A 13,541-nucleotide genomic window follows, 5' to 3' on the forward strand; every position below is an offset into this window, starting at 1 on the left:
TTCTCTGTTTTCTCCCAAATTATGCCCCTCTTCGTAGGGTAGGACGAGGAATTCCCGTGAGTCGTTAGGAGCGAGCCTAACTGGGGCTGGAGAACACACGCGGGGACGCCCTCAGCCCGGGGCACAGATCATGCTCATGGTGCTCTGCCTTGAAAGCCTGTGGGGTTACCTCTGGCTCCTACTGTTCCCCTCTTGTCATTAATTGCTTCTTTTTATCTCAAATGTTTATTTATTTATCTTGAGAGAGAGAGAGAGAGAATGCACACCACACGAGAGAGTGAGTGCAAGCAGGGGAGGGGCGGGGAGAGAATCCCAAGCAGGCTCCGTGCTCAGCACGGATCCCAACACGGGGCTCAATCTAGTGACCTCGAGGTGGTGACCGGAGCTGAAATCAGGAGTCGGACACCTAAGCGACTGAGCCACCCGGGCGCCCCTTCACTGCTTCTGTTACTCGTACATCCCAGATCCCAAGGGAGCATAATTGTTGCCCGATTCCTCAAAACAGTGGGAGTTCTTTGACATCCATGCAGTGTCCATCTTTTGTTCTCTCTCCCCTACCTGAGACTCCTCCTGCACTGCAGGTGGGGCGACATTGGAAGGAATGATTAACAACAGAACAGCACCCCAGCGTCTTGGCTCATTCTTCAGGGGGCCGGGCCCACCCACGGGGGAGGACTTGGCCCCAGAAGGACGGCTCCATGAGGCAAAAAGTTTTGTCTGCTTTTTTTCCACAGCTGCCTCCCCACTTCCTCAAATAGTTCCTGGTGGAAAATAGGGACTCCGTAAGTGCTTTGTCGAGGGAATGGGATACCTAAGGAAGTTGTCTGTCCTGTGTCCTACAATCCTGGGCTCTCCTCATGTGTAATTTTATTTCTAAAACAAAATGATGTGGTAGGTGTTGTTACCCCATTTTACAGGCAAGGAAACTGAGGCATAGAGCTGTGAAGGAGCTTGCCCAAGGTTACAGAACTCAGCCCCAGGCCTGTCTGATGTTAAAGCCTAAACAAGCGCATCTCCTTATGTTGTATTGGCCTTAACAGAAAGGGGCCTACAAATAGCGGCTCGTGGGCCCAGTCTGGCCTGCTGTGGGTTTTTGTACAGCCCGAGAGCTGAGAGTGGCTTCACATTTTTACATGTTTGAGGAAAAAAATCAAAAGAAAAATAGTGTTTTGTGACACGTGAAAATTAAATGCAAATCAAACCTCGGTGTTCGTAAATAAAGTTTTATTAGAACACAGCCCCACACTCCTTTGTTTATACGTTGTCTATAGCTGCCTTTGCACCATGATGGCAGAGTTCAGCGGTCGGGGCAGAGACCTCATGGCCCCCCAATCCCACAAAATATTTACTGTCTGGTTCTTGGCAGAGGTTTGGTGGCCCCTCCTGTAGCTTCCCACATCTGCCTTTGTTCTTCTTCTCTGTTGCTTTCCTGGGAAGGCAGGATAGCGTAGCAGTCACCAGAAGGCTTTGGAGTTAGACCGCGAGTCCGTCTTGTCTCTGCACTGGCTCGTTGCAGGAACAACATTGCGAGTGCCTTGATTTTCCTCTTTACTAGATTCCTCATCAGTCACGTGGAAGTAACATTGTACCCACTGCATCGGGTTGAGGGTTGCGTGAGGATTAGCTGTAGGAATGACCACATGTCGCTAGACTCATTACTTGAAACATCACTTGGTACCTGATAAATGCTGGGTACATGCCAGTTACTGTTTCCCGTCATCCATCCCTCTCTCTCTGCCCCTCCCCTCACCCCCTCTCTCCCTCATGCATACACATGTAATTTTCTATCTTCTGTTTATCTGAGCCAGAAGAGAACATACTTTTTAGTCGTTCGGCCTTGCTTAAGTGTGGAGTGGTTAATGTAGCCGCGCGGAAATTAATTGCTTGTTTTGTTGTGATATAATTAAGAACTTAATTAAAAATGGATAACTCTAACTTTTCACTTCATTTTCTCCGTTTGCACAATCTGGGTATTTTATTTTGTAGCCCATTAAAATTTGAAGGTGAGTGTTAAGTGTCAGTAACTTTGATGAGTCTTCCCGGAGGCGGTCCGACGGGAACGCATTTTGTGTGCCTTGCTGGGGGTGGCGTTTGCAGGGTCTTGTGAGTGCTGAGCCCCCGAGGAATGCAGTCACCGGCTGGGAAACCCAGGCATGTGCATCAGGCCCATGGGGGCCCACTGACCATGGTCTCTTTCAGAGACTGGCCTTGGCGGGCCTTCTTCCTACTCACCCGGGCTCCTTCAGGTCCCTGTGCACTTAGGAAAAGTTCTCTGGGATTTTCATCTGTAAATTCCGCCTTTCCTGTGGCAGGCTGGGATTGCATAAATGACTTCGTGGAATGGAGCAAAGGAGAATATGGTATTCCTTAAAACAAAAAAACGAAACAAAAAAACGCTTCCGCTCCCCACCATCGGTAAGTGGAGCAAACTTGAGACTGTATAACATTTGAAGTCCTCTGTCATCACTTCCCTGTCACGGGCTTCAGTGTTATCAGCCCGACTCACCATTGGAGCTGAGCATGGCCTATTCTGCCCAGAGCTGGCTGTCCTAGGATCCTGCTGCCTGCCTTCACGGTCGCTCCAGCAATAGGTTTGCCCTTGGAGGAGAGGAAGCGCATGACCCAATACCACGCAGAGCCAGAATTTCCTTCCAGGTTTAGGTGATTGCCAAACTGCGTCCTCCTAGCCCACCATCTCCCAGGATGGTCAGTGGGTTACATGGGGGGAAGGGAGGATGGAAAGAAAGCTAGTCCAGCCGTTGAGCAGGTTCCCCAAAGGAGCCAGGTAGAAATAAGTGAAGAGAATAAGTGGCTTGCCCATCTTATAATTTTGTTTCTTTGGTTTTAGATTTCTTTTTTTTCAATTACAAAAGAAATGCATGCTTATTTGAGCCCGTGTTTTTTTTTTTTTTAAGTATAGATCTGTGTAAAGGGGGACTTAAACTCCCTCATTTTACTCTGTATTCCTCCCCTCAACCCTGCCTCCTTCCCTGGTAATCAGAGTTAATAGCTGGTGTATTCTTGCATGTTCTTTGTTCACGTTCACATGTGTAACACACACGCTGAAGAGTGCGTTCTTTTTCTCCAAAGTAAGTGGACACATACGTTCCCATCCCTAGATCGTATACAAGATCTGCCTTCCAGCCAGTAAGTACAGTTTCAACATATTCTTTTCAGTAGTTGCATAATATTCTGTAACCTAGGCCAGCAGGTTGCATCCAGCTAAAAGGACATGTGTCCGAATGGAATGAAGAGCTTCATACATAATTTCTTGATTTTGATGAAGGAGTTTTCTTAATAGATATCTCAGACATGACTTTAGGCTGCAAGGCATATCATAGGTGGAACTTTTTTATGTCACAGGTGGGCCTAATTATCCTTGATTAATGTGCTGGAAAACCCGATAGAACAGAAACTCGGGAAGGGACACTGAAGAAGGTCTGGATCATATGTTATTCCGAGCCCCGTAAGCAGCCTCTGCGCACACAGCAGGCACTCACTCCGGTTTGATTCTGCCGATGCTTAACACAGTGAGTTATGAGACAGGGAGAAATCTAGACTGCAGCCACCGTTTAACAAACTGGTGACTCGGAGTTCAGCGCTCTGGCGTTGCCGTCCTCATCAAAGGCTATATCTTTATCTAAAATTTATTAGCCAGCTTCAAACCTGTTTGCCAGCTCACTAATGGAAGCCTTTTGAATCAATTTGCTCCTATAATTTAAACAGCGTTTCAATGTATATTGTCGGAGCAGAAAGGAGTTGAAGCTCCTAGCCAGTAGAATTAATTATTTATTATCCTTTTCATAAATACTTTCCTAGACCAACCTAACTGAAAAAATGCTTAGGCTGTTTAAAACGCACACACACACACACACACACACGGACACAGTGTTTTCCAATGGCTAATTTGAAAAATGTCACCATATTAGTTTTCATTTACGTCTGTCAGGAAACATTTATATCTACACGTAAGAATTTTTTTTCCCCTTTCACCAGATTTTTTTTTTTTTGCAGAGTATGCATTTAATTCACATTTACAAATTGGTTTCTGTTTTTAACTAAAGGCACTTTTTCAGCAGAAAAGATGTGTATGATCTAACTTTTAATCTCAGTGGCATGAGCCTTGACATGGCCAACTTCCTTTTCATGAGAGCACTGTTTAGAAAATATAAATCTGCTTGATTAGTTCAGAGGAAGGATCTTCAGATTAAGCTAGTGTTAGTTAGCTTTGGTTTTTTTCTTCCGTTGATCATTGTGGGGAAACAGAGCTCCTCTGGTCTCTCCTGGCTTTGCACATCTTGGGAACGGTAGTGACAGCTTTCGTTTTGGACTATCTTTTCAAAGAATTCTGTGGAGTAAAGAACACAGGAAGATAGAGATAGTGTTTCCTATGGGAGCGGAGGGGAGGCTTGTTGGCTGTCTAGTGTATGGAAGATAATGTCTTCCTCCAGCACTAAGTTGAGGTTGATTTGCTTGATAAAAGATTTGGATTCCTCGTCTCACTGTTTCTCTTCCATGACTCACACCCAGTAAGGGCACAGCATCCACCTGTTCTGCATCAGCCTTGTGGGACGGGGGGACAGAGGTGACTGGAGCTGATGCCGAAATGGACTTTGCACTGTTGTGAGCAACAAGTACTTTGTATCTGACCCTGGAGTCTCTTGTCTTCTACTAGCTCTCACAACACGTGGCAGCTGGCTACTTAGATTACAAATAGGGTGAAATCTTAGATTCTTCACAGTTTGAAAATTACCAAATCAATAACAGAGGTTATAAAGAGCTAGGTAGGCATGAGCAAACTGTGGCCTGCTTGCTAAATCCAGCCCACAAGCCTGCTTTTCCAGACCCATGAAAATATAACAAACAAAAATATAAAAACAAAGACTATGTGACAGAGACCACATATGTTCCCATAGACGAAAGTATTTACTAAAGCATTTACTGGCCCCTTACAGGAAAAATGTGCTAAGCGCTGATATGGAGAAAGCTGTAAGTACAGCGTCTGATACATCGAAGGTACAACAGTTATAACAGCAAACACTGAAATACTGTTAATTATGCATACTGTCCATTCACTAGTGCCCTTCACCCTCACAGCTGTCCTGGGAGGTGCGTACTTCCATTCTCTTCATACAGGTGAGCACAAGAGTGCCTTTATTACCATCTTTTCCTGAATTATAATGGGGAGACTGGTTAACTTACCCAAGGTCACACAGCTGGTAAATGAATGGTAGCAGTAACCCTCTAGAACCCAGGCTGCCAGACTCTGAGGCCCATGTTCTTAACACTTCGTTGCCTCACTATGATGGGTACTCAAATCCTTGAGCTCTTGCTCTGCACCTGTTAGGTGCCTTTCCGTGCTCTTAGTAGCCCTCTGCGGTGGGCTTCCCTTTTGCAGATCTAGACATGGAAGCTCTTGCGAGCGTGAAGCCTTACCCAAAGTTGTGTCACCATCAGCATTGGTCCCAAGACTCAGATCCCAAGTCTGTCTGGCCCCAACGCTGATATTCTTTTCACAGCTTATTCTACGGCAAAGGCAGCCATTATTTTGGCCCATTTTCAAAGTGACGAGCTGGAATATTTTACAGCTTTCTTAAATTAATACTTCATGTTGGTTATAAATCACTTCCTCTACGTTGATGGGCCTGTGTATTTTTTGGACATTTGTCTGGTCTTTAGATACTTTGGCCCCTTTAAGGATGATGTATCTTCTAAAATGGGACATAAAAGGGAACCGAAGAGGAATCTTAAAGTGCTCCATATCCCTCGATCCATCGTGAAAGAGCTGGAAGTGAAAAGGTATATGGGGCTCCTGGGTGGCTCCATCTGTTAAGTACCTGACTTTGGCTCAGGTCATGATCTCATGGTTCATGACTTTGAGCCCTGAGTCGGCTCTGTGCTAACAGCTCAGAGCCTGGAGCCTGTTTCCGATTCTGTGTCTTCCTCTCTCTCTGCACCGCCCCCCCCCAACCCTCGCCCCATCTCTCTCTCTCTCTCCTCAAAAACAAACAAACATTATAAAAAAAAAAAAAAGGTAGAATACTTTTTCCTTGGAAACTTAAACGGATTCACTGTCAAATTCCTTGTTTTTGTTTGGGTAAAACAGTTGCTCTGAAAGGCCCCATCGTCTTATAGTCCTACCAGTCTTTAGTGGTTTCCACTTTTTTGTTTGTTTAATCTGGGATAATCTGATATTAAATGAAGATTTTTATGTTATCTCATAGAACTCTGGAAGTCCACCCATATTAAGCCCATTACTTTAAATCCCATTTTCCAGGTAACTGAGAATAGATCTGTGGATGCTGTTCTATGTCATTTTGAGTCATATTTAAAAAAAAAATACTTTTGATGATTTTATGTATCATCCCATCCACAGATGGTCTTCTCGTCCACCTGACTTTCAAATCTGCTTTAGTCTTGGGAATTTTGCTTAGGTTGAAGGAATGAGCGTGTGTATCTTGTCAGAGCAAATCACAAGCCCATGTAAACTCACTCTTGCTTCCAGCATCTCGTTCATAGAAACTACAATCTGCTGAAGTTTCATATTGTTGTAACCTAGAAGCATGCCCATATTTATCACCCCTGGGCTGCTTTAGCATTTGGATATTATTGGAAATCTCGAAAGATCCTGGGAGCCAGTCATGAGAATTATACAGCTCTTAGTTCTTCAAAATCTAGGTGTAGGCAGAGAGCGCATGTAGTAATTCAGTTAAATGTCCCCTTTTCTTGTTTTCCTGATGGGAGCTCAGTGTTTGTTTGCCCCATTGAGGAGGAGGCTTTGGGATGAGTGATTGTCTCTTGTCCTCAGATTTGCCTTTACTTCTTGGTCCTTACGGAGCTCAGTCTTTCCAGCAGTGAAAACCTTTTCTACCAAGTTAATGGCGGGGGTGGGGGTGGGGGAGGGGCCTAGTGAGGCATTTTGTGAGCAAGCAGTCCAAACAGCTTGGGGAATTTTGTTAGTCTGCCTTTCCTGTCTGGCTTTATTTTATTTTATTTTATTTTTTTCAGGGATTACCTAATACACATTGTGTGCCTCCGTGTCAGGCAGAGCAAGGTTCCCATCCCAGCCAGGAGACCGTTGATAAGCTCATCAAACTTTTGGAGCCACAGCTAGCTTATTTGTAAAAAGAAAATGGATTTATTTATTTCTGTATGACACCTTACACCTAAACTTTGAAGCTTAGACCAACAACCAATTCATTTTGTCTGGTGATTTTTCTGAGTTAGGAATTCAGCCATGGCCCAACTGGATGAATCTTTCTACTCCTTGTGGCATTGACCGAGGTCACTCAGTGGTACTCTGTTGGTGGATGAGTTCCTGGCATTCAGCTGGTCTAGGGTGGTCACTCATATGCAAAGCACCTTCCTGGGGGTGATTAGGATACTGGGGTCACCTGGGCCTCTCGCCTCCCACGCCTGTACGTGGCTTTCTGACATGGCAGTCTTAGCGGAGACAGATTTCGTATGTGGTGACTCAGGGCTTCCAGAGAACATGTTCTAAAGGACAGGATGTGTAGAAGCTGGCAGTTTCTTAAGGTCTGGGCCTAGAGACCGGCATGGTATTACTCCTGTGGTCAAAGCAGCCACAGAGCCCACTCTGATTCAAGGGGAACAGACATAGACCCACTTTCCGAGATAGAAGTGTCGAAGAATTTGTGGCCATCTTGAATCTGCCGCTGTGGGTATAATAGTGTCTTCCTTATCACCTGCAGAGTAAGTCCAAGCTTTCTGAAGACTGAATGAGATGTTCCTGTAAAGCACCAAGCACCTTACGTGGGTGATGGGAAATGTCCACTGACATTGTAGCTGTTACTAAGGGCAATTAGAGTAATAACGCTACATCACAATAAGAACAATGCTGTTTTCCTCCATGACACTCTATGCCTGTTGTTTGCAGTTAGAAAGGTCGAGCTAGTGAGAAATGGGGCAGCATGGTTTCCTTTTGCCTTCCACCTCCACAAGGCGATGTCCTCAGCAGCAGGTACAGTGAAGAGTTGAGTGTCATCAGGGCTCCATCTCAAATTCAGAGGCACCCCAGTAAATGGTCATTGACTGCAGGTGTTTTCTCCTTGGCAATCTCTTGCAGCCCGCCCCCCCCCCCCCCCCCAATCTCCACTCTAATTCTGAGCATTGTGTCTCACTTTTGTCAGTGGCAGAATGTTTGAACTGTCTCTGCACCTCTCAGGATCCCTTCTGAAATCGATTCCTCTCATGCTGTCCTTTGCCTTACCGTAGTAGAGATCTGGGTGCATCCACACGACGAAAACCATTCATGAGCTTCCCCTTGGGTAGCAGTCAAGTCCAAACTTGCTGGCATCTAACTCTTTCCTGAGTTGGTCCCAGTCAGCTTCTCCCACCGTATTCCCCATTCAGCTGCACCTGCTAAGTTTCTCCCAAGGACCAGTGTTGAAGGGTGGTGTGGAAATCAGATTAACTCACTTGGTTCCTTGTCCAGCTCTGCACAGAAGTGTTTTTCCGCCCTGAGCCTGGCCTCCACTGGACCAGACAGAGAGCACCATGTATTCAGACAACTCATTCATTCAGTAGACGTTTACTACATCCATAGAAGGCACAGAAGGAATTTGGAGCTGAAGTGTGAAATTATGGGACCTGCCTTGCAGGTGTCCATCCTGGCAGCTGGGTGAGAAACGAGGGTGGAGGGGCCTGCTGGCAGATGCTTCAGGTCGCCCAGGCGAGAGGTGTCTGGACAAACGTGGTTGCACTGGGTACAGAGTGGAGGAGATGGTTTGAGAGGTAGGAAGGAGGTGGAATCAGCACAATATGGTCACCACCTGTAGGGGCTGATACGCGAGGCCATTGGAGAAGGAAGGGTGAAGGCTAGTGATCCGTGGGCCGTGGAGTGCATGGCAGAGCCATCCACGATGTGGGATGTAGGACAAGGAGTGGATGGGAACACAGGAGTCCACAGTAGCGTGTGGGGTTCAAGGCTCCCGTGAGGCCTCCAAGTGGAAGTGATCTGTCAGCATCTAGACTTAGATCTGGCACTCAGGGATGCGGACGGGAAGGAATTTGTCCTGGCATGATTGTATTGACCGATTTGGACTGGAGAACCCCGCATTTAACTGAGGTGTCCTGCTTGCCTTGCAAATGGCTGATTTTCGAATTACAAGCAAATACATTCCTAACATCCTAACAGACTCTCCCATTGTACCCTGCACTTCAGCTGAACTGGAATCTTTTCTTGCTTCTGTTCCTTTCCTGCTGTTCCTTCTGCTGGGATGGCACTCCCCGTTTTTACCCTCCCTGCCCCCTCCCCTCCCATCCTTCTGTCTCCTGATGTCTGACTCCTGCCCATGCTGTGAAACCCTTTGTGTTTCAAGGTTGTAGCTGCTCAGAGTTAGCACCACCTTTTCCTACCCTCCAAATGCCTTTTTTTTTTTTTTTTTTTTTTGGTCTTTGGTGCATTTAGCATATAACAAATTGTATTAGCTTAGTTTCTGAAGTCTTCATGATTTCCCTACTGGTTTGTAAACTCCCTTGAGGTCAGAGTTAGGTCGGCTTCCCCTCTTTTTGCAGATTTCATACCTTACATAGTTTTCTATCATTTAATAGCTCAGACAGTACATAGTTCCTGTCTTCCTTGAGCTGTACCTTTCCTGCGCCCCTGAGCCCTGTAGGATTTTGGCAGAATTAGATCTTTTTGCATCAGGTATTCCGTGTTGCTGATCAGAGTAAAGATGTTGAGTCTCTGTGCCTCAGAGACAAGGGGTTGATTACTTTCTAGCATAGTCCTGTGTTTTGGCTTCAGGCTCTGTGTCCTTCCTGGCATATTAGACTCTGGACTTTAACTACTAAGCCAACTCTCAGCCCGATGACTTCTTGTTACACCTGTCCCTCACTGCTTTCCTTCCCTGGATCGGGGATTCTCTTTGGGGAAGGCAAAGTAACAGAAATCCTTTTTCCTTGAGTGCCTGGTGGATTCCCAAGCAGCCCTCCGCAGAAGTATACCGAGTCCCAACTGGCTGCAGAGATGAAAAGTAACATTCTCAAAAGTAGCCCGACAGTTTTTCCCTTTTTTGGTCTGTTTTTGGTTGTATTAATTTCCTGTGCTTCTGGTCCATTAGTTTCAGGTTACCATGTGAATCAGTCCAGTTCGGGAAGCAGTGAGTGCTGCCCATGTGGTAGGCCCCTGCCTACATGTGGCTGACACACCATTCCCTGCGGACAGAAGATTTGACTATAGATCTAAACCATGGCTGAATCCAGCCTGCAAGTGTGTTTCTTTGGCCCTCATGTTTCATTTTTTTTTTTTTTTAACAATTACTTATTTTTGAGAGTCAAGCGGGGGAGGGGCAGAGGGAGAGAGAGACACCGAATCCGAAGCAGGCTCCAGGCTCTGAGCTGTTAGCACAGAGCCAGATGCGGGGCTCGAACCCACAAACCGTGAGATCATGACCTGAGCCGAAGTCAGTGTTTAACTGCATGAGCCACCCAGGCACCCCTCTTTTTTGAAATGGAGAACATTTACTCAAAACGTTGATTCTTGGTTTCTCCCCCCACAACTTGCCAGTGTTCCGAGAACCCTGGCCCCATGTTTCGCAGAGCTGAGCTGGGCTCAGTGGCTGTCATAGTTGGAGGGAGAGGGGGCATCCACTCCAGGTCAGCTCACTCTCGCCTGTCCCTGGGGTGTCACCCCAGGGGTGACCTTCCCTCCCCCAGGGGTGACACACCCTGGGGTGTCACCTGCCCTCCCTTCCTCATTGACATTGCCTGGCTGGTCCACAGCCATCACCTGCAGCCTCCGGCTTCCCTGCTGCAGTGTGCCGAGGGTTTTGGTGGAGCGGAGGAGGGCCTCTTCAGCCACATCGGGAGTCACAGACACAAAAGTGCATCTCTAGGGATGACTGATTTAGGCAGGTGGAGAGGGTGGTGAGGCAGTCGCCCCAGGCAGAAGCAGAGAGTTAAAAACAAAACAGCATGGGGTGCTCCGAGTAACGGTGGCATTAACCACGTACTTCGCTGTCTCTTCTTTGGAGTGGAAGGTGGAAGAACGGGGCTCCGATGGGTCGACAGGATTGCCCCGATCGGTTCATTGTGGAATCTTGCTTATGGCAATTGTCCCTCGATACAACACTTCCAGCCCCAGAAAAATCCAGTGAAAAAGACATTCACCCCCAGTGGTTTGTCCATCAAAGGCCCTTCAGTGGGTATGAGAGGTTATGGAAGCGGTATCAGGACACCTGATCGCCTGAGTGGTAATGAGTAGCCCCGGGTGAGAACCCCCTTTCTTTGAGTGTGATCCCCACCAGCTCTCCGATTGTGGGGAAGTTCAGTTCCTTAATCCCAGACTCAGTCTCACAGTCGGTCAAATGGAGTAAGACTGAGAGATTGAGGGCTCATCTATGCATGGCACCAGCACAGCCGTGGCTGAGGGCACATTGCCAGTGAGTGGCGTTGATGGTGCTGCTAATGACAATGGAAATGACAAGTGCCACGTGTCCCTAGCAACTCGTAGGAAAGACGGACAAATCAGGGCTTTTCCCGTCTCCCAGCATTTAGCTGTGCCTACAGCAGCCCACTGCTTTTCCGTTCTCCTAACGGCCGTGAGCAACCTCAGATCCTTCTGGAAGCAGGTTGGTCGTGAACTATAAATAATTCGATCAAGAGGCCCTGGCCCTGCCCCTGTGGGTGGGGTCACCATCAGAATATGGGAGTCAAGCGTGTGTGGCCATGACCCCAGCGGTGATGTGCTGCAGCCAAGTCCTCAGATGCTGAGTAGACCCCAGCGGGTGGGGTGGACCGTCAGTGTCCTGTGCCCTCACCTGGCAGTGCATGAGGGGCGGGGCCGAGGATATTTACCACCCGAAAGTTAGGGAAGCTTTTATGAACTGGGCCATCTCTCCTCAGTCCCCATTTTTCCTCGCGTCTCCGAACTCTCATTAATTTTTCACAGGCTTGTGATGGATAGTTTTTATTTATTCACGTCTGAGGTTCTGTTGTGTGAAAAGGACTCATTTTATAACATTACATATTCATGGCTTGGGATAGATGGGATAAGGAACTTATTATTAATGTGTCACTGTGGGAAACTTAATCCAGTTCATTTGCGAACCTTGTTAAATTTGGTGTGGTCAGCAGACACGGTGAAGTTTCGGGTGCGTTCCCTCGATGGAGGGCAGAGTTGGCTGTTGCTTCCCCTCAATTCAGTGCAGTTGAGTTTATATCTTATTTAAATATTTGGAAATACTGATCTGAAGGTAGAAAAGAACACCGGAGTGAGGTGGGGGTGGACGGCAGCGATTAAGTAAAGAAAGAAGCTCCTGTCTCCTTGTCTGACAGCCTGGCTGCCCGGGCTTTCCGTGGCTCTCCTCCCAGGGGCATATGAGGGGGGCACCCCTTCCTAAAGGCGAGGTCCAGAGCCATGCCCTTCCCCAACTCCCCACCGTGTCTAGCATCTCCCCTTGGGGCACGTTGCACGTTCCTCCACCTCTTCAGTCCTCCTGACCTCTGCTCTGGGTTCTGGGGAGGTCTCCACTTGCAGCTCCCACTGACATCACAGAATTCCTTGCCCCGGACAGATAGAGGGAATGTCACCTTACCATCTTGTAAATCAAAGCTGGGGGTGGAGGCAGGGCCCAGTAGGGAGCCCGGTCCAATCTGCTTCAGTGTGAGCTTAGAGGGGAGGAAGCATATGTTGCACTCAGTTCTCTGCAGAGACACGCTCTGCTCTTTGCTAGGGACGGTGTGTAGAGTTTGCGGGATTTGTGGGGGCCGCTGTGCGTGTGCCAGTTTGGTTCAGCAGCGACGTGGCCAGTGGTCGCTGCCCCTTAACAGACTCCTCCTCGCCGAGAGAAAAGCAGAATGAATGCACAGGAAGGATGCATTTTGAAATCTGGAAATTCTCCAAATCAGGCATCAGACTTGAAGAGTGTCCAAAACGTTAAGAATCATGTGGTGCCTCCTTGGCCACATGTCATGGGGATTTTCAAGCCTAGGATTTGTTACTGATAACCTTGTCCTCTACAGAGGTTAAAAAAAAAAAATTGAAATTCTTTTGATAATCAAAGCAATTAGCTTACGAAGTTGATGCTGGGGTGTACCCGGTGTGAGTAGGGGACAAAGGAATGAAATATGCCTTAAAAGGCATCCTCCGACGATGTTTCCATAATGCAAACCATTTGTTTCTCGCCGGGATCCCATTGGCGGTGCGCTGGTGTTATATTGCCATTTATATTGGAAAGGCAGACAGCGCGAAAACTGTAGTCTATTAAGAGTTTGTGAGTGTGTGCATGTGTATACAGTGAAATAATATCTAGTGTAATGTGAAGTGACAGTCAAAATTACAGCTTTTCTCTCGCCGCAAGGGCACTTCTTTGCCAAGTATAGTAATATTGTTGTCGCAGTGTTCAAGGTTGTCAGCAATTCTGGCTTACTCTGCAGAGAGTCATAATAGTGTGTGGAAGGAAGGAGCTTCCTGTCAGGGGAAATACTATAATTTTGATATATATTTGTTGGTGCCAAACTGCAATTAAATAGGAGGTGTTGGAAGAAGGTTTTATTTAACCAGCTTGAATTTGTTA

The 13,541-nt window shown here is 47.1% G+C and overlaps 1 protein-coding gene across 1 annotated transcript in view; it reads left to right on the plus strand.

Annotated features, from left to right (window-relative positions):
• Positions 1-13,541, plus strand: part of WWOX (WW domain containing oxidoreductase) — a 304,629-nt gene that overhangs the window by 148,578 nt on the left and 142,510 nt on the right. The gene's annotated exons all lie outside the window — the stretch shown is intronic.

This window comes from Neofelis nebulosa, chromosome 17 (genome assembly GCF_028018385.1).
Source record: "Neofelis nebulosa isolate mNeoNeb1 chromosome 17, mNeoNeb1.pri, whole genome shotgun sequence".
NCBI lineage: Eukaryota > Metazoa > Chordata > Mammalia > Carnivora > Felidae > Neofelis > Neofelis nebulosa.